The following is a 27,289-nucleotide window of genomic DNA, read 5'->3' on the forward strand; positions in this document are numbered from 1 at the left end:
GTTGTGTTACATAATGGACAGGTATATATATTGTTTGTGTGCATGTCTATATGATGTACATGTGTTTTATACTCTGTGATATGCTCATGTATATCATGTAAACTCATGTACATGTGTATGTGTATAAATATATATATATATATATATATATATATATATATATATATATAATAGAAAAATCCTGCAGATAAACACATAGACTTACTGGAGTTTTGGTTCTATAGGCTATCCAATTGTACATTATAGTCTGGACAATAGATATTCTTAATTTTTTGGGGTTTTCTGATGTGACTATTTAGGTCAAATGTTTTTGAATGATTATATATTTTTCTTGAGTGTTCAGGGATTGATAAAAGTCAGCACAGCATCATTCACATGCAGAGAAATATCTTGAGAACCTCACCATATCTCACAAATTCTTCTTCTATTTTGACTCTGTTCTGGACATCCTCAATAAGAATATTAAATATCTCCAGTGAGGAAGGAGATGCCAACTTTATGCCCCCTTTAATACTGATTATCAAAGAACTTTCAAACTTAGTTATATTTGTTGTAGGATATGATTTTGACAAATACCAGGGAGACACCTTGTTGAATGAGAGCCATGATGGCTCCGTTTTGTTGTCTAGAATCAATTTTTATAGTCAACAAATAAGCACCAAGAGATCTTGTCTTGTCTGTCTTTTTAAGTAAATTGTGTATTCAAAGCAGAGAAACCCTCACATATTTGGTCAATCCTTTATGAAGGATTTATGCAAAGAAATTGGTAAGAGCCATGGAAGATGAGTATAAGTACAGCAGTATATTCATATACATAAATAGGTGTATTGGTCAGTACAACAAGCACAGAGACCAAAGGGGGATAAAAGAGGAATAAAATGCAGCATATAAGAGAGCACATAAAGAAAAATGAGAAAATGTCCATGGGTGGCAATCTGCATCATTGGTGGGAGGAGCACATCGAGTGATGAGATCCCAGATCTCTAAAGGACCACCCATGTCATGAATCTGCTATAAGAACCACATTTAAAAAATACTTATAAACTGCATCTAAATGATACCTTACTATTTTAAGGAAATTAGAAGGCACAGTCCTTGGCTTTCTAACTTTCCTATCTAGGTAAGAAAGTGAAAATAGCACAAATACACAAACTAATTTTGGAACATATATAAGGCAACATATAGTCATATGTTTAAAAATGAATTATGAATGTATTCTATAGATACTTGGGTGGAAACACAAGATTTGGAGGGAGCTATTTAAATGACATAGTGGGTGTCAGTGTTTGCTCTAACTTAGAATCATAACATCAAAGATTTATAGCTAGAACAAACTTCAAAGACAAGTCCAGACTTCTCATTTGACAAATGAAGAAACTGAGGTCCAAGGAGTTTAAGTGACCTACCCAAGTCCCACAAGTGATATCATAAGTAGAATTTGAACTTGGGCCCTATGACTTCAGAATCAGTCCTTGTAATAGTAATGAAATTTTAAGATCCCTTTGTATTGCTAAGGTAAGAGGTACTTAGCACCTAGTTTCAAATTAATCCTCTGTTAAAGAAACAGAAGTTATGAACCCATATTGCTGACATAACAGGAAGGGGCTGAACAGAGAACCTCTGTTTCTGATGTAATAAGAAGGGACTGAACAGGGAGGAGCTATACTGTAAGGAAGAGCATAAACTGGATAGTCAGAATTTCCTGGAGTAAGCATCGTGGAGGCAGGGCAGATGCTGCTGGACTGAAGACTGAACTGAGAATTGAGGAGAACTGAGAAGAGGAATGAGAATTGAGAACTGAGACAGAATTTCTTGGAGCAAGCCATGTGAAGGCTGGATAAAGTGATTTTGAGTTTGAGAATGGAGGTTATGGTACTGAGGATTTAAAAGGGCCAGCTGGAGCTGCCAAAGAATGAGGAAGCATGACTGTGGTGCTGCTACTTTGTACAAATGTTGTGACTTTGTTAATGTGCATGAATGTTCTTGTGGCTTTATTAAGCTTTGTCTTCCCAGGAACAGAGACTGCGAAGGATTTGAGATGGACTGGACATTATGAGCCCCAATGTGGAGCAGGAACTGCATGGACAGCTGGACAAGGAGCTGGGAGCTGTCTGCCTTTGAACTCAGGTGGCAGTTGGTTAGATTCAGGTAGGAGCTGGCACCATGGGGGAGAAACCATGGGACCTGAAAGCCTGCCCCAAGTCAAGATGAAAAGACCTCTCCGTGGGTACTGAGTAGTGACTGATGAAATTGTCTGAGTAGTGATTGATGAAATGGGATACTGAGTAGTAACATGAAATTGTAATTTACTTGTCACCTAGGGGTGGATGGCTTTAGTATTTTCCACTACCCTTAAGAGGGTACTGAGTAGTGACTATTGAAGTTGTAACTTAATTGCACCCCATGGATGGAGAACTTAAGTAGGCAAGCCTCCTTAAGGATGATTGAATGATTGAGTTACTAAATGACTCAGTTACTAAATGATTGTACTTTCTTGAAAACTATGTTACCATTTGGTGAAAACTATGTGGCCATTTCAGTGATAAGCTGTTGAGTTGTGACAGGGAGAATGCTGTATTTTGATTTTCTGTGATAAGGTGTAACATTCTGAATCCTATACCTTGATATTCTGTAAATGTTTTGCTCAGATTTGTTATTGAATAAATAGAGAGTTTGCTATACTATGTAATCAGAACCTTGAAAGCTGTTCACAGCAGCAGCAGCAGTCCTCTGGAAAACTGCTTGTGCCTGACTTTAACATCCTCTACCACTGAACCACTCTGGCTCAGAGAACTTAGTTTATCCCACAACCACACCCCATCATTTTGTGAAAATGTACTCTTTTAGGCACCTACTACTTTCAGTTTTCATTGCTTACTATTTCCTCTGTGTCATACATAGAAAAATATGAATTTAAGACATTTATATTTTGGTATTAATTAAGTTACATGTAACCCCTTTTTGGAGTATGCCCATCGGAAGCATTACCTTTAACAATGGTGAGGCGATGATTCCCTTTCTTCAAAAAATTGGGAATGTAAATGACTTTTCTAACCTTAAAAAAGTAAATTTTAGCCAGAAATTGCTTTTGCCTATTTCTGAGAGGAGCCTAGGGAGTGGAAGATAGTTCAAAGATATGCAAACCTTTACTGTGTACTACCTATTTACAAAATTATACTGTGTATCCTTGGGGATGAGCTTAAATCCCACCTCTTCCATTAAGCTTCTCTACTAAGAAGTGTTTTTTTTTAAAGAAAGAGATTGATTATAGGTGTTATTATTTTTTTAAAATATTTTGTTGATTGACACCTCATTAATACTCATTTTGGAAGGAAGTATAATGATGTTTGTTCTAAATTCCTTCCTGCCTTTCTGACATACCTTCAGCTAGAAAACAAAATAGATCTCAAAAGGGGGAACAGCGATAGATCACTGGAGCAAAAAAAAGAAGAATAAAGGGAAGGCACCTATTCATAGTCTCGTATTGGGACAGGTTAGAAGCCACAGTGTCCTCTCTAGCTCCCAGCCACAGAAAGCACCTTCTTTTCTTTAATATTTTTTTGAAAAAAAGGGTGAATTTTTTTTTACTATTACCTAAATTTCCCAATATATCCCACACATTCTCTCCCACAAAGAGATTCTTTGCTAATAACAGAAATTAAAATAAACAGACACCTGCTCAACAAAACTAACCAAACTATCAAAAATGTTGACCATTATTTTCAGTGTTCCACACTGCAGTCACCCAATTCTGTACAGGAGAGTCATCTTTTCATTTGTATTTTTTTGGGGAACTAGGATTGGACAGTACAATTTCATAATAAACGTTTTCTAAAAGTCTTCAAGCAGTTTTAATTTTGAGAACATTTTGTCTGTATCCTTTGACTACTTATTGTTTTTGGTCTTATACCTTTCTAGGAATTGTGTATCTTAGGTATCAGATCTTTATTTATATAAGGATCTTTTCTGGCAGAAAGAGCAGAATTTGAGAATCAATTATTTCCTCCTTCCCCATACCTATCACTTGAATTGGTAGTCCATGTAACATGTGAAATGCTTTGCAAAGTGCCTTATAAATGCTAGGTGTTATCATCATCACCATCATCATCATCACCATCATCATCATCATCATCATCATCATCATCATCATCTTTGAGTAGAGGGTTCTGACTAACTGCTACACTGTTACACCACACAAACTACAGGATACTTTTTTTTTTTTTACTACCCTAAACAACACCACTGCATGGGGGGAAAATAAGAGAATCTAAACTTCCAATGAATTATTTGATGTTCTTTTCTTATTGGCATTTTTAATTTTTTTTAAAAAAGCAATTGGGGTTAAGTAACTTTCTCAAGGTTACATGGCCAGTTTGTGTGTGTGTGGGGGGGGGAGGTGTGGGTGGTTGTGAAGTATCTGAGACCAGAACCAACACCAAGTCTCCCGACTCCAGGGCTGGTGCTCTTACTCACTGTTCCACCTGGCCGCCCCGATTATTGGCATTTTTTAAAAGATGATGTATTTTTTTATTTATACTTTTTTTGGCATATAATATTAGAAAGTCAGGTATTTTAAGTGATTTCAGATGTCCAAGTCTGTGAAATGTTTCCTATCCCCTTTCTGGCTTAATTAGAGGTATAAATAGGTTTATTATACTCAAAAAAAGAAAAAAAAATCTTTTTTTAAACAAAAGCAACCACAAAAATGCAGTCCTCTTTGAAGCATCGCAGTAACTTTGATTTGTGTATGCAATTAGCTTTTTACAAGCTGGTGGTAGTATGAGATAGTCACATAGAACAACGTTCTCCAAACTTTTTTGACTGTGAAAAAATCAGCAAGTTTGAGAACTGTCTCCCAATACATATGTAACTTAGTTACAAATTATGTAAATTACTAATTATGAAAATGTACTATAATAAAATACGCTACTACTAATACACATATTTATAACTGTGTACGTTATAAAACATACAAAACCTATCTAAAGGATAAAAATAAAATAATATTTGATACTAGAGTCTGCTGTGGAATCATTGAGTAGGGGAGTGACATTATCAAGTTGGTATTCTCTGGTAACTGTGTAGAGGATGATTTCAAGTGGGGAGAGACTTTCAACAAACCAAATAAGAGGTTTTAGTAATTGTTCAGGTAAAAGGTGCTGAGGGATCAAACAAAGGTGGTACTTGTGTGAATGGAGAGTAGTATAATGCCAATGCAATATTCACAGCACCCACAGTGGCTATGAATATGCTAGCGTAGTTGTGAATCACAAAATGTAACAGACTCTCCACATGGAAGACAGAATCAAAGCATTTATGCAAAGACCAGAAAGCCGAATCCCAAAACCAGAAAGCCAAATTTATCATAGCAACCAAGAAGTTGGTACACACAACCAAGGTAGCAAATGCCTACACTCCCAAGCCTTCCCTCTGCCAGGTCTTCAAAACAAAACAGGATCCCTTAAGTAAGAATGCCCCTCTCTCACTCATGTTAGCCACTCAGCCTCCATGTTGCTTACTCCCAGTAGTTCTGGCTCTCTCTCAGGCTCCTTCCTTCTTCACCCTTCCTGTTCCACCCTTTCAGCAGCTCTTCTCCCTCCCCCCCCCCAACCTCTGTGGGCTACATGTGATTACATTTGGCCTATTAAGGGCAGAAAAGATCTTCAAGTCCCCATTACCATTACAAGTAGGAAATAGATTATCATCTTATTTTTTTAATGGATATATGCTGTGGAGGTATAAATAAGAAGTCTTAGCAACTGATATGGGATTATTATTTGAAGTAATTAGACTAGACATGTGAGATGAGAGAGTTACTCTCTACAGTAGAAAATGACAACAATTTGAACCTGAGTAACTGGAAGGATGGTGGTGACTTTCATAGAAAAAGGGAAATGAGGAAAAGGGAAAATTGGCATCGCAAGACCAATGATCTTTTGTTTTCTATGCTTATCTGTCCATCTCATGTTATGAGTAACCTCATAAGAGTTATAACTGTCCTGTGTTACCAATGTATGCTTCAGCAAGTAGGAGGCTGGGAGCTCTGGTACTGGGAGAGTGTTGGGTTTGGACAGAATAAAATTGGATGTAGTTGTGCTGAAGATTAAACTCTACTTATACTGAGGAAAGGAAGATAGAATGTGACCTACCTCCCTTCCTTCTAATTGGGTGATCATAGTCTTCAGTTCTCTCAGTTTTAGGCCACAGCTACTCAGGGTACTCAGTCTCTTCTTTGGTGATGATCAGATTAGCATAATCATCATGATAAGATTTCTGGAAATGGAGCCTTTTTTGGGGACTTGCCCTCTCCCTGTGGAGAATGTGAACATCTATAGGAACCTTATTGAGAGATTTGAAGTCATTTGTTGGACCTGGGTAACAGGCCACCAAGGAAATGATATGGAGGGTTAAAAGTCATGAATTTAATGTCCATTAATTCTGTTAGTTATTTAGATAGTAAACATCTGTTGGAAAGGGATTTGTTTTTTTAGAAATCCCAGTTTTGTTTTCCTTCTCAAAGATTGCAGCATACAATGGTATTTCTGTGAAGCTGGAGGACTGTATAGGTCTTGCAAGTGAGTATAAAACTTATTGGAATGTCAGAATGTTTTCCTTCCTTAAGTAAGAATGCCCCTCTCTCACTCATGTTAGCCACTCAGCCTCCAAGCTGCTTACTCCCAGTAGTTCTGTCTCTCTCTCAGGCTCCTTCCTTCTTCACCCTTCCTGTTCCACCCTTTCAGCAGCTCTTCTCCCTCCCCCCTCTCTTATAGTTTCTTAGTTGGTTTCTCTCCCAGGATACTTGCAACCCTTAGAGTAATATTGTGAATTTGGAGGTCTTACATGGTCCCTGCATTGAAGGGAGGACTCAGTGGAAAGGGGAGCAGGACTGACTCAAGTTTATTTAGGGAATAGTAAATTCTTTGGATAGTTTTTTTTTCCATTTTCCATAGGAAGAAACAAATGCTATTTTCTACCTGATATGCAATTTTCATAGGACCTGAAGCCTCTTTTATCCATGTCTGTGGAGCTCTAGATAAGAATAATATTCTGAAGTTCTCAAAAACAGCTTTAAAAAGGATAAAATGGAAGGCAGCATCAAGATGTTAACCTGGTGCATACAAGTCATAAATTTAGCAGCCAGTTACAATGCAAATATAAGACTAAAATTTTTATCTTTTCTTTTTTCTCTTTCCCCCTTTTTTACATTCTATAATGTCACAGATATGTTTTTTTTTAAGGGACAGACTGGGAATGGGATTTTTTGGGCCTATTTGATATGTCTATGAAACAATGTAATGACTAAAATGTTACATTAAAAAATCTCCTCCTCTATCCCTCCACCCCCATACACACTAAGTAGTCCATATGGGAATTAGACCATCTTTTGAAGCTATGTCTATTGCTTTGTCCAGAATGAACTATGTAGCCTTTATTCCTTTGGAAGCTTTCCCCACACATTTTTTTTCATTTCCTATATTTGATTTCTTATTCTTAATTAATAGATCACCAAACTTGGAATCCAAAGACCCAGATGGGAATTTTCCCTTTCCTACTTTATGTATGTGGGAATTTGAGCAAACAATAGTGTTGAGCAAAGTACTTAGGCTCTCTGAGTCTCCAGGTTTTCATCTCTAAAGCTGTAACATTCTAATAGCCTATAATCTTTGGAAGGAAATGAATGAAAACCATAGAACACTAATTAAAGAAATTTGTCTGGTCATTTGCTTTTCTTAATTATAACATAAGATTTTATTCACAATGGGCAAATAATTTAAGAATTGTTTTTTAAAAGTCATTACAGAAAGCTGCAATTACACATATAACTCAGTTCTTATCTTAAAATTATATGACCAAAGTGGGAGTGGGGAGGGAAATGAAGAGCCTTCAGAATGGAATACTCAGGTTTTATGAATGATCAAATAAATGTTTTTAAGTACCTACTATGAGCCAGGCAATATACTAGGTGTTGGGAATACAAATACAAAAGCAAAGTAGGTTAAGGTCCTATAGAGTCCTACAATACATATAGGGTAGTGGACAGCAAAGAAAGGAATTTTTTTTTCTCAACAGAGACTATAAATGGAGTCATAGTCAGTCCTTTTCTAAAAGCAATGGAAACACTGTTTTGATCAATGTTTTGAGGGCACAAGAAAGGTGAAAAGTAAAGAGAAAGAGTATCATTAGCTGACTCATTAATTAGTATAACAACCTCAATGGTGGAGTTTCAAAATTTTCGTGCATTAATTCTGTAAATGGCTAGGAGTTATGATCTCTGAAGGTATTATCTGGAATACTTACTGTTCCTTGTGGGTAAAATGGGGCATTGGCCAAGCAAAAGGAGACTGGATCAGTCCTAGCTTCCTGGTGGGTGGTTGAATGGGATGTGAAGCATGGAATAAGATCAGCTACATATAGTGAGTTGGGCAAGTTTTCATTTGTTCACGCACAAATCATGTCCACAAACTAAAAGTGACCTTAGAGGTCACCTAATCTAACTCCCTCATTTTATAGAGAAAGAAACAGAAGTCCAAAGAATGGAAATGTCTTGCTCAAGGTCATATATCTAGTAACTCAGTGGAGCTAAGAACTGAGACCAGGTCTCGTGACTACTGCAGCAGTAAATAAAGAGGCAATATGATTTGTCCAAATGCACACATTAAGTTAGTCTGAGATCCAACACTTCACAAGATCCAATGGCCTATTTACCATGCCATGCTTGTCCCTTATCCATATCATTACATGGTTTCATCACAGGTCCTTTGATCTGATGCATTCCATGCCCCCAGTTTTGCTATGATAATAAAGAAAAATAGACAATCAATTTTGCCATGAGTGGACGAAGGTGCTGTCAAGTCTTATCAAGTCACAGAATGAAAGAAGGGGACTGTGGCAAGTTGCACTTCTAATTAAATTCAGTTCTTGACAGAATGCTGGGCCAGGATTCAGCATTTGAGACAGAAGCTCACTGCCTCAGGCCTCATTTCTACTTCCTAACTGCAACTGAGGTCTTGTCTGCATTCCTTTAAACAACCTCTCATGTTATCACCTTATCAGAGCATTAAAATCTCTCCCTACACATACAAGCCAAAAGAGTCATGGAGAACATTGCTGTGGGATCTGACTGGGTGCATGCAGCAGAGAAAGACTTTATCAGGTCTGGACTTTTTTGCTCTAAATAAAAGCTATTGGCAGATCTTTGAGTTTGCTGTCTTATAAATGACATATTTGCATGCATTTGTCCCAGAGGGCCACCAAAGCCCTGTCTTCCTACTTTCATGGTGGTATATATTTCCTATTGTAAATATTGTCTTTGATTTAGGTAAGGAATCAAATTTAATCTCATTTTCTTCTCATATGACAGAATTTAACTATGTCTACACATGAAATAGAATAAATTGTGTTCAATATTTGCCAATTCAAATCAATTCTGTACTCTTCAGGGTCATATTCATTTTTACTAAAATATTACAAAATAAATCATGGATGAAAATGATAAAGATGATAATGATAATGATACCTCATATTTATATAGTACCTTAGGACCAGAAAGCAGTTTTCTTTATAAAAATGATATTTATATCTTTTTTCACATTAGCATTACTTATCAATATATCTCTACCTCTACCCACAGTCATAGTTTATAACAAACAACAAAAGAAAATAGAGAGGGAAAAAAGAGTTCAGCAAAACTAACCAATATATTAATAGAGTCTAGAAATATATGTATTCTTGACCTATGGTTTCCTACCTATGCAAAGAAAGACTAGAAAGTACTTTACAAAAATCATCTAATTTAGACTTCATAGTGATTCTGTGAAGATTGCAGTGCAGTTATTATTTTAATTTTAAGATGTAACAAGGAGAATTAATGTTGGGCTCTGGGTTCCTTAGGTGTATTACTCTCTCCCTCTCTACTAAGGGATTTATCTGTTCTGTCTCTACACATGCAGGCCAGATATGGTTCATTACTAGGGTAGTCTGAACTTCTAAAAGTAGGATCAGGTTCTTCTTCTCATTTGCCTTGGCTCGTTATAACCCTTCTTCATCCTGTTGCTTTGGGAAACAATTACTTAAATAGATTTTGGCTCATGTCTATAGTTTCCCTGAGAGGGTAGATGAAAATAATTCAATGAATAATACGAATCATATATGGGATAGCTATTTATTGCTTCTATAACAAATAGATGATAAAAGACACAAAAAGTTCATATTTACAGGACTTAAACATTCAGTAACTTATAATTACTAATATACTTTTACAGTAGATTGAGACTTAAACATCAGCACATGAAATAATATGGGTATTGCTGACTATACAGTCTACATTTCACTTCAATTTTGCATTGCCCAACCAATTTACATTTTTCAGCAAGTCAGGCTAATTCTCTTCTTAATGGTCATCTTTTCCAATGTAGAAACTCATCTCACCAATATCAGTCCTGCCCAAATAGATTCATGCTGTCCAACCTCTTGAATTAGCAAGGTTTCTTTTAGCATCAACACACCCATATCAGGATCACTATTTGGTCACCTATAGCCAGAAAAGAAAACAAAGCTGAAAATGCATCCAAAGTCTCCAAGTTCCAGATTCAGCTCTCCTAGCCAACTACCTGTTCCAGCTGCCATGTGGGAACAATCGCAATAGTCATCATGCGACTAGAGAGAGGAGGAAGTGTGACCATCTTCTTCCCCTCAACCACTCACCTTCCAGGAATACTTAGATAAATTCAAATAGATCTAAAGTTATTTACACCCAGAAAGAAAAGAGAAAACTGAAAATGAGCCACTCATTTTGAAAAGTCAACTGAGTTATTTATTGCCTCATCCTGTTCAATGACTAAAAATGGGATTGCTTTCTTATACACAAATCTCCACAGTTCCTCAAAAATGAATCACTACATGATCAGGCCAAAGCAGCCATCACTATCCTGAAAGTGGCTAAGCATATTCAGCTAGAACAGAGATGGGCAAGAAGCAGACAAGAGAACACTGAACACTGAACATGGACTGTTACATAAATAATAGGAAGAGATCTAAAGAGTCATGTGACTATTCAAAATTACACAATTAGTAAGTGGCAGTAGTGTAATCTGAATCTAGTTCTTCTCATTTCAAATTTCAGTGATTTTTCTCTAAGCCATTTTCCCTCATATTCTTTTGTATTACTGGAAGAGACCTTGGAAATCATAGAGTATCGCACTTTCATTTTACAGACAAGGATTAGGACATAGAGATATGACAGGCTTTAATCCGGTTCATATTTCATTTCTTTACCACCATTCCAAAGTGATATTAATAGCATATTTTGATAGAGCTCTGTACAGTTATAAATCACTCCATATACATTATTTCATAAGAGCTTCAAAACAACTTTGATAGGTAGAAAAACTATTGTAACTCTCATTGTATAGAGGAGGGAGCTAGGTAATGCAGAGGATGGATAACTATACCAGGAGCCAGGAAGACCTGACTCTACCCTCATTTACTCCTTGTGTGACCCTGGATAAGTCACTTAGTCACTTAACCTCTGTCTGCCTTAATCTCTTCATCTATAAAGTGGAGATAATTCCATGGGTAGGCCAAGTTAGTATAAACGGAGAAGCGGTATTGCTGGAATAAAGCTTACGCACAGTTTTATTGCCCAAAGGGGGACCAAACCCTTCATCCCCTTTGATCCAGCAATACCACTACTAGATCTGTATGCCAAAGAGATAGATCATAAAAATGAGAAAAGAATTTTTCGCATGTACAAAAATATTTATAGCAGCTTTTTTGTAGTGGCCAAGAACTGGTCATTGAGATAACATCAGTAATTCGGGGAATGGCTGCACAAGTGTGGTATATGAATGTAATGGAATATTATTATTCCATAAGAAATGATGAGCAAGTGGCTTTCAGAAAAACCTATAAAGACTTACATGAAGTGATGCTGAGTAAAGGGAGAACACTACACACAGTAACAGCAACATTGTGCATTGATCAACTTTGATAAAACTTAGTTCTTCTCAGCAATGCAATGATCTAAGACAGTTCCAAAAGACCCATGGTAAAAAATGCTATCCACATTCAGAGACAGAACTATGGAGTCTGAATGTAGATGGAAGTGTACTATTTTCTTTCTCTCTTTTTTTCTTTCTTGTGTTTTTTTCACTTTTGTTTTGATTCTTCTTTCATAAAATAAAGTAGATATATGTTTAATATGAAGGTACATGTATAGCTTATATCAGATTGTATGCTGTCTTTGGGAGGGAGGAGGGGAGGAAAGAGTAAATTTAGAACTTAAAATCCTATAAAAGGGAATGTTGGAAATTAAAAATTAATTAATTAATGAAAGAAAAAACAGAGATAATGATAGCACCTATATCTTTGGGCTCTCATGACAATAAAATACTATAATATTGTTAAGCCTATATAAATATTATTGATGTTTTGTTGTTGTTGTAATTTTACTGTTGTTGGGAAATGGAGGGTCAAAAAGATGGCTTGCCCAGGGGACCTAATGAATAGCAGTTTATGGATGAGACACTTTCCTTGATTGATCTCATTGAGATTAAAGTCTAGTAGCTTAAAAATTTATCATATTAGTTAATCAACAATTATTTATTAAACCTCTATTTTCTACAGACAGTGTAATAATAAAAGAATTTATTCTCTCAAGGAGTTTATTATATTCTATCAGGAGGAACAACAAGAACATATATATATATACATATATGTGTGGGTATATATATAAATATAAAATATATGCAACCAGTAAATGTGAGACAATTTTAGGACAGTGACACTAGAAGCTGGGAAATCAGAAAGGGTGACACGTATGAGGTGGCACTTTAACTGAGCTTTGAAGGTTCCCTTAGAGGTGCTGAGTGATAGCTACATGAAAGTACAAGGAGTGTTCAGTAAGATTTTGTAACTGATCAAATATATGGGGAAAAAAGAGTGAGGAGTCAAAGGTGACATTGGCATTGCAAATCTAAGTATTAATCCACATCAAAGTTCACATAATGCAGATTTACCACTTCAGTGCTGTTGGACAAAATAAACATACATCTTGTATTCTTTAAATAAATACTGTGATTAACAAAATGATTTCTATTCTGAAAGAATCCAAGACCTCTTTTGTCTCTTCCTTTATTTCTCCTGCAGTTTATCTTTTTTTTTCCTGTTTCTCCTTTAACACCATCTTAATTTCCCATCTCCTCATTCCCATATCTGCAAAGACAAATTGATAGAGATACTCTTTTCTTCCTTCCTGTTATCTCACTTACTTTATCATCCTCCCTTCTCTAGCTTCATTGCTTGTTAATCTCTATTTCCTTTCATTAACTTTTAGTTGCTTTCTCTTCAAAGAGACTAGATGTAAAAGGAGCAAGTAGAGAAGGTCGAAGGTGACAGAAAAATGTGTGCCTAGAATTCTTGAGCTAGAAGCAACTGGAAGAAATCACCTGATCTTATACCTCACCTTTATCAAGATGAGGATCTAAACTCTTCAGATTGACTGAGTAACCATTCTCTTCCTAAATATGACCAGTAGTGATAGATGGGATTAATCTCCTTGCTGAGGCCTGACTTTGAGTTTCTACTCCTTATATATGATGAGCTAGTTGGAGCACAGAATTCTGAATTCACTCTCCATGACAGAACCATCAGTGGAAAAGCTATGTTGTAGGGACTTTTGTGAGCACTGAGGAGAGGGTGTTCTCCTGAGTCCATTTCACATGCTGTAAGGAGTAGCCAAATTGCAGATCTGGAGTTCTTCAGGTCTTATTACTCTAGAGGGCACCATCATCCTCATAGTCACCCGGGCTTGAAAACCAGGTATCACCTCCACTCTACACACTCATTCCCTCTACCCCATAATCAAATTATTGCCAAGTCCTATAACTTCTCCCTTTATAATATCTCATGTATGCCCCCTTCTCTTCTCTAATAGTGTTACCACCATGTAGCAGGTGCTTATCCCCTCAGGCCTAGATCACTTCAAAAACCTCCCTTTCTCAAAGACTGGCCCTGCTCTAATCTGTCTTCCATCTAGATGGTGAAATGATTTTTTTAAAGCACTTTAAAAATTTACTTTTTAAAATTTACATGATTGTCAATTTTTATGAGTCAAACATGTAAATTTACTTTTTAAAAGTCACTCCTTATTCAACCATCTATAGTGACTCTCTATTGCCTCTAGGATCAAATATAAAATCCTCTGTTTGACTTCTAAAATCCTTCATAATCTTATTGCTTTCTACTTTTCTAGTTTTCTTACACTCTTTACTTTGCCGCGTATTCTTTGATCCACCATTCCCTGGCTTTGGGCCTTTTCTTTTACTGTCCCCAAAGCCTAGAAGCATCTTCCTCCTCATTGCTAACATTTAGCTTCCTCAGCTACCTCCAAATCTCAGCTAAAGCCTTACCTTCTGCAAGGTCTTCCTCAAGCTCCCTCAATGCACTCGAATTCATCCTGCCTTCTGCTGATGATTGATTTCTTTCGCTTCATAAATATGCACATAAAAATACACTTATGTGTACATCTGCGTCTTGTTTGTGCATAGTTGTTTGCATATTATTTCTATGCTAGATTAAGGACAGAAGCTATCTTTTGTCTTTGTTTGTATCCCCGGTGCTTGACACATAGTAAATGCCTAATAAATGTATGTTGACTTACTGACTTTATCTAATGGCTGGCCTACTAGGTGCTGCAAGTTAAACAGTAATTGAGGACTGTGCTATATTTTCTCTCCTCCATTGCCCAAAGGATTATTGGGGCCAAACAGACTGAAATGTGCTTCTATGAGAAATAACCCTCCAGGAAAAATCTAAGTATAACAGAAACTATGGGTATGCAGTTGATGCTGTGGTGTTTAGTATATTTTTCTTTTATTGATATTTTCCTTTTATTGATTCTATGCATTTAAAACAAAATACTGCACACAACATCCAAGCACACCTGTTTATTCAGGTAAGGGACTGAGTCAATCATGTAACTAACACTCAGTAAAATATAGCAAATCAGAAAGGATATAAGTTTTACACTGGGTGGGGGTTAATTAATAATTCTGATTGGGTTAATCTATATCAATCACAAACCTTAGACTAGAGAAATAAATGCAACCATTCAAAGAGATGTGGGCCTGAGGGAAAGAATGTCACCTACTCTCTAAGAACCATAAATCTGAACACTAGCCAAGAATGCCTTGAAAAGACAAATGCAATGCCTAACAACAAGGGTAAGCCAGGGCTTATTCAGAACCTTATCTTTTTTTTTAAATTAGGACTAAGGTCATAGAAGCAGGGAAACGCTGTGTGCTCCCCCCATAACCACCTCAAATACCTATAAAAATGACTCTAAACAGTCTTTAGGGCTACAGAACCTACAAAGTGAGAGAGAGAAAAAAGTCTCCTGCTAAAGGAAGGCTGGCAGGCAGACAGAAAGGGTTCATTTCAGCATGCTGGGAGCAGCGCCCAGCCCCAAGTGAGTCCACAGTTTTAGCGTCAGAGCAGCACGACCAGCTGTGGCTGGAGGGACTTGGGGAGAGTGGATCACTAACAGCTGTAATGGTTTCCAGAATTATCAACCCATAAATGCCAAAGACAAAGTAGGAGGTCAGTATGGACTTTGGGAACAGGGGGTCTGGAGTGCGGTCTGGCCTTTGCCCCTGGAGAGAGAAGTGGCTGAGGTGCAGTGGCTGCTGCCACGTGACTGCTTCAGAGCTCCTGGCCTGAAGATTGTGGTAGGACCAAGCAATCATCCTGAGGGTAATCACTCTTGCTTTAACCTGCTTATTTAGGATTAAGATATGACTAACAATGTCATCTGGAAGTTAAATAAACTTTAGAGGGATCATATGTACAAATACATAAGTGTATGTTTTCAACGCCTACCATAAAAAACCCCTTGTTTTATAGTTAGCTTTTGGGTCCAATACTGGCTCAAGCAGTTACCTGTGAAGCATTGAGCAATACATTTTCTATTTCTGGGTCACAATTTTCTCATCTATAAATAAGGAGTTGCACTAGAAGATTCCTAAAGTATCTTCCAGCTCTAAATCCTATAAACTCTAATTCATTATATTCTATCATTCCCAAATTCTTTGAATATAGTTATAAAATTTCCTAATTGCCTTTATCTCTGAAAATACTCTAACCTTTCATTCTTAACTAGCTGAAAAAATTGTGTTTTGCCTCTCTTTCTGCTTTTTTCAGACTTTCTCCCCATAACTATATAAACCAGATGGATTTTCTTATCACCATCATAGAGCTTGGTTCATCTTCCCTGCATTCTCTGCTTTTTGCTGGCATTGACTTGCTCAAGGTCAGGAAGCTAGTGTCTAAGGATGATCTGAAATTAGTTTTTCCTGTCTCCAGCCTCAGTGTTCTACCTACTGTTCCTCTTAGCTGCTTCAAGTCAAGTCCATAAGGATTTTAAAGCTCCTACTGTGTACCAGGCATTGTGCCAAGCCTTGAGGATACAAAGAAAAGTCAAAAATGTCCTTGACCTTGAGAAACTCTCAATCTAATGGGGGAGACTACATCGAAACAACCCCATGCAAACAAACTATATGCAGGATAAGCAGAAGATAATCACCATAATGGAAGTATTCATATTAAGGGGAAGAAGAAAGGCTTCATGGAGAAGGTGGGATTTCAGCTGAACCTGGAAGGAAGACAGGAAGTCAGGAGGAGGAGAAAGAGGGAATTGTAAGCATGGGAAATAATTAGTCAAACTATACAGAAGCTGAGAATCAGAAGAGAGTGTTGTATATAAAGAACAGGAAAATGGCTAGTTTTGCTAGGTTGCAGAGCATGGAGGGTGATACATGGTAATCATAATATATAATAATAGCTAGTATTTATAGAGTACTTTAAAGTTGAGAAAGTATTTTACAGTTCTTATCTCATCTTTATCCTCACAACAACCCAGGGTTGCAGGTGCTATAATTATGCCCATCTTATAGATAAGGAAACTGAGGCAGACAGAGGTTAAGTAGTAACTTGCCCAAGGACACACACCTAGTACTATCTGAGACTATATTTGAATTGAGGCCTTTTTGACAGATTATAGTTCTAGTGCTATATCCACTGGAACACCTCACTGCTGTAAAAATATTGGAAGGTAGGAAGGGTCCAAGTTCTAAAGGCCTTTAAAGGCCAAATGGAGAATTTTAAATATAATCCTAGAAATAATATTTAGCCACTGGAGTTAACTGAGTAGAGAAGTAGCATTTTCAGACTTTCATTTTAGGAAAATTATTTTGGAAGCTAAAGGGAAAATGGACTAGAGTAAGAAGAGATTTGAGACAGGGGAGATCAATCAGAAGGCTATTGAAGTAGTCTAGACATGGGATGTTATCTATAGAAGGGAGTCTATTGCATGAGTAGGGAGAAGAGGAAGAATAGAAGAGACATGAAGGTAGAAATGACAAGACTTAGCAACAGATAGGGTATAGGGAGGTGTAATGCCATGCATGAGCAGCTTTCCAGAAGAATGCTACTGTGAACAGCTTTCAAGGTTCTGATTACACAGTATAGTGAATTCTCTATTTATTCCACAACAAATTAAAGCAAAACATTCACATTAAATCAAAGTACAGCATTCACAACATTCAATTTATCACAGAAAATCAAAATATAGCATTCACAACAACTTATCACAGAAAATAGCCACATGGTTTCTACTACAATGGTCACAAAGTTTTAAATAGAACAATCATTTAGTAACTCAAGCATTCCCAAAATACTTAATTCAATCAAAAATTACAATAATCAAAGTTTTCCACTCATAGGGCATACTAGGTTACAAACCAATTACTTATTCAGTCATCAGTCACTAAGTATAATCATTTAGTCAAACAATCATCCTTTATTATTCACTATTCAATCATCAGAAAATACACAGATCCTCCACCCCTAGGTCACTAGTAAATTAGAATCTTCTTAGTCAGTACACAGTACCCAAGTAAAGTCTTCTTTCAGCTTGACTCGGGATAGTCTCTCAGATTCCCTGGATCCCCTTCCACGGTCCCAGATCCTACGTGGATTCACTAAACTGTCACCTGAGTTCAAAGGCAGACAGCCCCTTGTCCAGCTCTTCATGCAGATACTGCTCCACATTGGAGCTCACAGTGTCCAGTCTATCTCAAATCCTTCACAGTCTCTGCTCCTAGGAAGTCAAGGCTTAACAAAGCCACAAACAGACAAAGTCTTAAATCCTTCACAGTCATGCTACCTCAGTCTTTTGGCAGCTCCGGCTGGCCCTCGGACTCAACAAAAGTTTCAGCTGGTTCCCAGAATCAAAATCACTCCACCCAGATTTTCAAAATCAAAATCATTCTCTCCACTTGGGAGAGGGATGGGGGGAAGGCAACGAGGGGTGTTTCCTCTTCAGCCTCCCCAGTGGCAGCAGCTTCTGCCTTCATGCAGTCTGCTTTAAGAAGATGTGACTCTCCCTCTCCGGGCCTTTTCCTTATATACACACATCATTAGCTTCCTGTTTCAGCCAACCTGTTCCTGTTACATCAGCAACAGGAGACAGGAGTTCATACCTTCTGTTTCCCCAACAGTCTTGATCAATTACTAAGTGTTAATTACCTGCTACCTTTGCCAATATAAAGGGATCTTCGAATTCAAATTACATTACCATTACAGCAGAGAGAGTGAAGAGTTGAGGATGACATCTACATTGTGAATTTGGGTGACTCAGTTATTAGTACCCCCAAAAAACAATAGAGAAATCTGACTTGTTTGGTCCTTTCCAACTCTGAAATTCAATGATTCTATGATGTTATTATGATCAAAATTTGTAAGGTTGTTTGACACAATGACTTGGGACTTGAAGTTAGATCTAATTAGGAGTTGGAAGCTTAAATAACATTAGCATAATGTATATCCAAATAATATATCTTTATAATAGAGGAAGAATCAAAGAAGCATCTGTCCCTGTCCTGAGCCTTATAGTGGATGGGTAGTAATAACTGTATCATATGAGCTCATTTTTGTTTTATTTTTCAAAAAAAAGTAATGCTATAATGAAAACACAAGAACCATAACTCTAAATTATAGAGTAGTCATATAGGAAAGGACCTGGTTTGGAACTCTGTTTATAAGTTTTCTCTCTTTCATCAGGAGGAAGCGATTTACTCTGACAATCAAACTGCCTTTGAAGAGATTTATCATGCTTCAGAAACCTTTTAGAAACTAAAATTGATATATTGCTCATGTGAATCACACTCAGCTATGTGTGTGTGTGTGTGTGTGTGTGTGTGTGTGTGTGTGTGTACTCAGAAATATCTATGATTTCATAGGTTCCCGAAACAAATCAAGTAGCAACTCCACCAAAATTTAGTTGAACATTTATATGGCTTCAGAAGGTCTAAAATTACTTCCTTTTTGGCTAATCCTAAATTCAACATGCAGACAGGATTAAATGTAGTTTAGCTGAAAAGTGAAAAATACAGGTTTGGCCTGTACTCAATGACATTTAGTTAATTTGATTGATTTTGTTAAAAAATTGGCCTAATCTAAATAGCATTAGAATGGTATGAATAAATCTTAAATGCCTAATTTTCATAATTTCTATTCAAAACATATATCTGACTATATTAGATATGCTCTCCCTACCTGAATCTGTTTTGTTAGTTTAAATCACCTTTCTCTGGGGACATTAACATGTCAAGTGTCTGGAGATAAGGAAAACCCTTTGTTGCTATTGACTGAATCTCCTGAACCAGCACCTCTCAAAACAGCATTAAATACTACTTTAAATATTACTGCTGAACTTTACCCCTCCCCCCCATCTCTGGGAATAGCAAATTAAAAGGAAAAAGATATTCTGATTTGGAGCTAGAAGAGACCACAGAGATGATGCGATCTAATATCCCTAATTCACTGATAACAATACTGAATCTAAGAGCCTTGAACGATGACACAGGTAGTAAGTAGCAGAGCCACTAATTGAACCCATACCCTGTAAAGCACCTAGATTATGTAAGGCTAGACTACTGAACTTGGAGTAAGGAAGATCCAATATTAAATCCAATTGCAAACATTAGCTGTGTGATCTTGATCAAATCACTTTACAATTTCTAAATCTGTAAAATGGAGAGAACAATTTCACATACCTCACCAATTGTCATAAGAATTAAAAGAGATAACATGGAAAGTACCATGTAAATAAACCCAGGACCTCTGAGTCCAAATGTAGTCCTAGGTCCACTATTCCATTCATCCATGAAAAGGAATCTTTTGATTCGAAGAGCTTACACTGCTACCATCCTTATTGTTCTCTGGGGCATCAGATAACTTACAGCAATGGGAAGCAGGTGTGGCATTTCCTCACATTCCATAACGGTAATATCTGCTACTACTAAAGTTCTAGCAGCTGTAAGCTGTATATATTTCTCATTTTCCCCAGGGAGATGGTATGTGGTAGGCAGGAGTGGCAGCTCCTCACTCATCATAGTTGAAAAAAATGCATGTAATCAAGCTTTATATGTGCAGGTGGAACTGGAAAGACTGAAACATTCTTCCCCAGACTCCATAGTAGAAAAATCAGAATGCAAGAGCAGCAAGAACTTCCTAGGCACCACAAGCTAACCCATCTAGTTATTTGGCTTTTCACTATGCTAGGTCACTGCAGCAATAAACATGCAGAATCCTTTGGGACATAGTTAGAAGATTCACTTGGGAGCCAGCAGTAGCATATTTTCCACAATTGCATCAACTAAAAAAGTTCCTCCAGCCCCAAAACTTGCAATATTTGTTCCACCTTCCAAAGCAATTATATTGAAAGTTTTCTTTGTCTTCATTTGACATTGCCATCAACAGTTTCAAATTCATAACTCTTCCCTAAGTTTTCACAGAATAACCTAACTAAAAATCTCTTACTACATCTGTTGCTCTATTTACTTTTAATGTAAATATGAAGATTTTAATTTCTTAGTTAATTGAACACCATGGTATTCATATATATGGACAATTCTCACCATAGTATCTGAAAGTAGGACTTTTTAAAGTTGTTTTGCATGATATATTGAGCATGATTTCAGCTACCTCAATGTTTCTCCTATCAAAGTTTTTTTTACACTTAACAATTTGATAACAAATCATACACTGTACAAGTAATTATGTTAATGTTATTGATAAGACCTTAAAAGTTTGTTTTTGTTTATTAAAATGTATTTTGCTCTGTAGAAAAAAGATTCATCTCGTTAAAATATTCTATATGTACACACGATGTTTCAATTAATTAGTTCTCAGACTATCTGTAGTGAAAGCTTTAGCATAAAGCAAATACTGAAGTTTTCCTCTTCAGCAATAACATGCTTTGAATCTCAGTAACAAACAAATTGGATTTTATTTTCTGCATTTGTTTTTTTGGTTTTTATTTTGTATTTATATAGCTCCACCACTTAAGTTTCCTCTTTGTTTTTGTCAATTCTAGTTTCATCTGTGCCACTGGATTTCATTTTTAGGATAATATACATTTGCCTAAAATGATAGGATATTAACTTTTTTAAAAATAGGGACAATAAAAAAATTTAAATTATGATTTGATTGTTAAAAGATGCAAATTGTTATCTATGCCTGTTAGGAAATAATTTTAATTTTCAAAAAGTTGTGCTTTGGGGAAAACCAATTTATTACATTATGTTTACCAAAACTACTGATATTGAGCTATATAACAGTTGTTATATGGCTTTCTATTTCTACCCATATTTGTCTTTGAATAAGGTAATAAGAAGCCCATATATGAAATACCTGTTAATTTGTAAGCTGGACTACTGGATGACCTCTAATGTTTCTTTTGAGTCAAACTCTGTGATTTTTGTAAATCTGTGAAACTGAGCAGATCCCTCACTCACTAGATGCTCTATATTATAATAGATTCTATTTTGGCTATTTCACAGTCACTTTCTGCTCAGAGGTTGAAAATTTAAAGATCTATCTTTACTCTGACAGGCAAATAGAAGGTCTTTTATCTATCACTAATATACTATGTCTCACATAGTGACTATGTTATTATCATATATTAAGAAGCAAATGGTTCACTTTTTAAACATGATTACATATTTTACAAATGCTAATAAATAGTGAAATTTACAGGGCAAGGGGCAGAGTCAAGATGACAGAGTAGAAACAGAACCTCTAGGTGGCTCTGGCTCTCACCACCTCGAATCCATGTAAAAGGGGTCTCTGAACAAACGTTGGAGCTACAGAACCCACAAAATGACACAGAGAATCTAACCTCCCGCTGAGGACAGCCTGGCAGGCCGGCAGAAATTGGCCAGCATAGTGCTCTGGGAGCTGAGCCCAGCTCCACTCTGAGGTTTTAGCCCCAGGGCGGCCCTGACCAGCCGCTGGCTGGAGGAACTCCAGATTGCCAGCAGCTGTCCCGGTCCAGAATTATCAACACATAGATGTTAAGGACAAAGTGAGAGGTCAGTGCAGTGTGGACTTTGGGACCCAGTAGTTGGGAGTGCATTGGCTTTTGCCCCGGGAGAGAGAAGGCACTGAGGGCTGTAGTACAGCCCCAGCCACATGGTAGCTTCAGCTCCTGGCCTTCAGAGTGTAGGGGAACCAAGCCACCAGTCTGAGGGGTAATTGCTCTTGCTTTAACCTGCTTGGATCTGGATTGCGATCTAGGGTGGAGGTCCTGGGATATGTGACCAGCTTGCCAGAGCATGTGGAGGCCCTGGGGTATGTGACCAGCTTGCCAGAGCATGTGGAGGCTTCAGGGAGGGTACCCAACTAATACCTCCAGCAGCTGAGAAAACCCTAGCATTTGGGATGAAAGCTCCCCTGTCTGGTAGCAGAGTCCTACTGTGGCAAAAAGGCCAAAAGTCAAGTAATTGAGTGGCAACGTGACCAGGCAAAGGAAACAAAGCAAACAGAAGATTCCAACATTAGACTCCTATTTGGGAGACAAAAAGGAGCAAAGCATGGAACAGGAGGAAGACAGTGAAGTCAGAACTCCTGCAACAAAAGCTTCAAAGGAAAATACAAGCTGGTTACAGGCCATAGAGGACCTTAAGAAACAGATAAGAGAAGTGGAGGAAAAAATGGGAAGAGAAATGAGAATGATGCAAGAAAATTACAAAATGAGAGTCAACAGCCTGACTGAGGAAAATAATACCTTAAAAAATAGACTAACTCAAATGGCAAAAGAGGCCCAAAAAGGCAATGAGGAGAAGAATGCCTTAAAAAGCCGAATTTGCCAGATGGAAAAAGAATCTCAAAAGCTCACTGAGGAGAATCATTCCTTCAGAATTAGATTGGAGCAAATGGAAGTTAATGACTTTATGAGAAATCAAGATGCTGTTAAACAGATCCAAACAAGTGAAAGAATAAAAAGCAATGTGAAATATCTCAATGGAAAAACCACTGACTTGGAAAATAGATCCAGGAGAGATAATTTAAAAATTATTGGATGACCTGAAAGCCAAGATCAAAGAAAAAACCTAGAAATCATCCTCCTAGAAATTCTCAAGGAAAACTGCCCTGATGTTTTAGAACCAGAGGGCAAAATAGAGGTTGAAAGAATCCATTGATCACCTCCTGAAGAAGATCTCAAAAAGAAAACTCCTAGAAACATTATAGCCAGGTTCCAAAATTCCCAGATCAAGGAGAGAATATTACAACATCCTGGAAGAAACAATTTTAATATTGTGGAAACACAATCAGGATAACTCAGGATCTGGCAGCTTCTACACTGAGGGATAGAAGGGCTTGGAATATGATATTCCAGAGGGCAAAGGAGCTGGGATTAAAACCAAGGATAACCTACCCAGCAAAACTGAGTATCATCTTTCAGGGGAAAATATGGTTATTCAGTGGAATAGAGGGCTTGCAAGAATTCTTGATGAAAAAACCAGAGTTGAATAGAAAATTTGACATTCAGATACAAGAAGCATGAGAAGGCAGAGCTGTCTCCCCCTCACTCTAAGCTGAGTGTCTCTGGAGGGCTGATGACGGATAAACCTTGGTTCTTTGCCCTCTTGTATTTTTCTTGTATAGACTGTAAGGCTTGCTGTGGTGCTCTAAGGAAGGTCTGATGGAGATCCATTAGGCATGGCTTAAGACTTTCCAAGGTGTGTCCTGTTTTTTGGATTTAAGACTCTGGCCAGCTTTTTCCAGTGATTGTGTAGAGTGCTATATGAAAGACAGCTCCAGAGATGACTGATGGTAAATATTTCAAGTATGGGTCACCATCCATTAAACTCAACTCTCCTAGAAACATCGCCAAACTTTCCACTCTAGAACTGACCTGCTGCTGATGTAGGAAATGGAGTGAGAAAATGGTTGACAGTTGGGGCTGCAAGGTCAAAAGCAAGCAATTTCAGCAACAGTTGTTCCATTCTCAACACCTCCTTTTTAGCGTACTCCTTATCTGGGAACAGTACCTTGGCCATGGTTGGGGGTGGGGTAGATTTCCTCAAACTGAGGTGAGGTGCAGGGCGACAGTGCCCAGCAGCTTAAGCTTCCCCTGGAATGCTGACTTGGAGAGGAATCTATCGATGTAGTTCATAGCCAAGTGCAAAGTCTCATTCTGGGGCAAACAAAGTCTCTGTTTTCCTCCCCCACCATCACCAGCCAGTCCACCAAGGCAGCAACCTGCATGCCCTTGATTATGCCTGGCTGCTTCTCCATGTAACACGCTGCAGGCTTATACCAAAACTACATTTCCCTAAGGTACAGATAGATGTCTTCACAGTAGTCAAGGACTTCATTGACTTTTGGTGGCTTTTCTTCTGGTTCAAAAGTAGCATAGATATGTCCATAGTAAGGGGCACAAAACTAGCATCTTTTGGATAATCCAGGAGTACCAAAGGTTGTCTTGTCTCTGGCAGCGAAGCAACTGAATTAAAACCCAGCGAGGCATCCTCAGACTGCACCTTTCTAAGGATGGGAAGTTTCTTTGCATTCTCTCCAACTCGTTCATTCACGGAAACTGTGAAAGCAGCCTGCTCACCGGTGGTATTCCAGGGCAGGACATCAACCTGTCCATCATTAACAAAAATAGCGCTTAGAGAAGCAGCAAGCCCCTGTCCCTTGGGCTTCAGATGCTGCAGGACAAGGCTATGAGCAGGGAGCCACACCAAGGCCAGCCCCTTGAAAGCCACCATGACTTTGGCACGGCTGCGGCGCCCATCTGGATGGATGTCCTCTTTTCTGTGCTCTGGGCGGGGACCCGGGGCAGCATGGCTAGGGGTTTCTGGTCCCACGGGGTTTAGCTTCCGGGGCTCCTTCAACAGCTGTGCTCTGTGGACTTTCAGGCCCCCAAAGGAAGCTGTGTGAGCTGAACGATCTGACTCTTTTATAGGAAGTAATCCCACAACCAATTTACACCTTGGAAAGATGTGAATTCCCGTTGACTGAATCCTCTGCTCGGGTGCTCTGCCACTGAGGCCAGTTAACACCTTCAGGTGGCAGCGACCCTGAGGCCCCCCAGGTTCACACGTTTGTCTGACTCCTCAGAGTGAGGCTGGTAACTGCACAGCTCTCCCTCAAAGCCAAGTCCTGGTAGCATCTTCCTGAAGTCCTGGTCCACTTTGAGAAGGAAGGATAGACCACAACCTATGAGCTGCCCGAATGTGGACCCAGCTGGTCAGTTTCAGTTGGGCAACTCAACCTCGCCTCTTTTCCCCTCTCCTCTTTTATCCCCTTCCCCTCTCTTCTTCTTTCTTCCCCTCACTTTCCCTCTCTCCTCTTCTCTTTCCTCCCAAAATGGGGTATGTAGCAGCAGGCACCCCAAGCGTCCTCAGGGTGGCTGCCCATACAGGTTCTTAGATCTGCTTTGTTAAAGGAAAACAACTCAAAATGGGTTAACAAGCTTACTTTAATCAGTCAGACATATATCGTTTACCTTGGTCAGGGGAAAAGGTGAGCACCCCGAACTTCAAAGTACACAGACAGAATTATCAAGACAGAAACAGATCTAGTAGACAGATTTCAAACTGTCCAACCATTACATCCATACCCAGTCAACATCTGGGTTTCCACATCTGGGTTTTTCAAAGGGGGGGGGGCCCTCCGGACAACGGCTTCCCAGAATCCATATCAAATCACAGAACACTTCTCAAAGTGAGCCCCCAAAACAAAGCTACACATCAGGGCTTATATAGCCTTCTCCTGGCTCAGAGAATGTAACGACCTTATTGACTCACTGGCCAATCAAGAAGTATCTACTGAAAAACAAGCCTCCCACCCCAGGCTTCAGGTGCACTTTAGCCTAGGGGCAGGGAAGATCTTCCAAATTTGCATTCCCATTACAGGGTATCACACCCTTACCTAAGGGTGTTCAGCCCAAAGGAAGGAAAATTTTGATGACTGAAACCTACCTAGTTATCTTGGGGTTTACTGGATAGATTTCTCTCTCAAAGACCATTCCTTAAACCCAATTCACTCTGTTATCTCATTGATTGGACAGCAAAAGGTGCTCAAGAACCACCTAATGGTTAATTTTTGGGCTCCCCTGTCTCAGAGTAAAATTCATTTGTAACTGCTCTTTTGGTCAGCAACCCTGACGGTCCCTCCCAGTTTAATTTTTTTTAATTAAAGCCTTCATCCCTTGACTCACTTCTTCGACAGATCTATTCACTTAGTTGCCTCACGCAAAGTGAGAACTCAGAAAGACCTTAGCTTAAAAAGACCAAGGTGTCCCATTGCATCCTGGGTGATTTCCAGTCGTCCTGATTGATATCTGGTCACTGGACCCAGATGGCTCTGGAGGAGAAAGTAAGGTTGGTGACTTTGCACAGCTTTCCCTCAAATCAAATTCAATTGCAAGTCGCAAAGTCAGGGTTGACTGAATCTAAACTTCACAGAACACAGAACAAAATAAAACAAATCCCTTTGGGGGCCACACTTGAGTGAGGACCTTGAGGCTACAGGTTCCTCACTCCTGGCCTCTATATTGGATAGATGATTAGTCTTGGGTTCAGTAAGCAGTGATTTCCCCCTGTTGTCACCTTGTGACCCATTTACTTCCTCTGAGTTTCAAACTCCTTATGTATAAAATAGGATAAACTCCTAATATTGCTTTATTCACAGGGCTATTGTGGTAGCCAGGTCCAGGTCATTTTCCAGGTGAAAGGAAAGAGGTACTGGGAGTCTGAGTGGACTGGGATACTAAAAAAGGCTGAATAAAAATGTATTGCTTGTAAAGCAAGGTGCATTTAAGGGAATGGAAGAGCCAATAGTAGCAGAATTAGGTACCACTGGGTGTTGGGGAATCACACAGGCATTAACAGTGCAAAGACATCATTTGAAAAAAAATAAATAAACTGGCTTCCCATCA

The 27,289-nt window shown here is 38.3% G+C and overlaps 1 pseudogene; it reads right to left on the reverse strand.

Moving 5' to 3' along the window:
- Positions 1–4,079: 4,079 nt before the first annotated feature.
- The window catches only part of LOC138148225 (cyclin-A2 pseudogene), a 44,662-nt pseudogene continuing 21,452 nt past the window's right edge, over positions 4,080–27,289 (reverse strand).

This window comes from Petaurus breviceps, unplaced genomic scaffold (assembly GCF_028583685.1).
Source record: "Petaurus breviceps papuanus isolate PSGF00001 unplaced genomic scaffold, PetGlider_PUasm1.0 90823, whole genome shotgun sequence".
Classification (NCBI taxonomy): domain Eukaryota; kingdom Metazoa; phylum Chordata; class Mammalia; order Diprotodontia; family Petauridae; genus Petaurus; species Petaurus breviceps.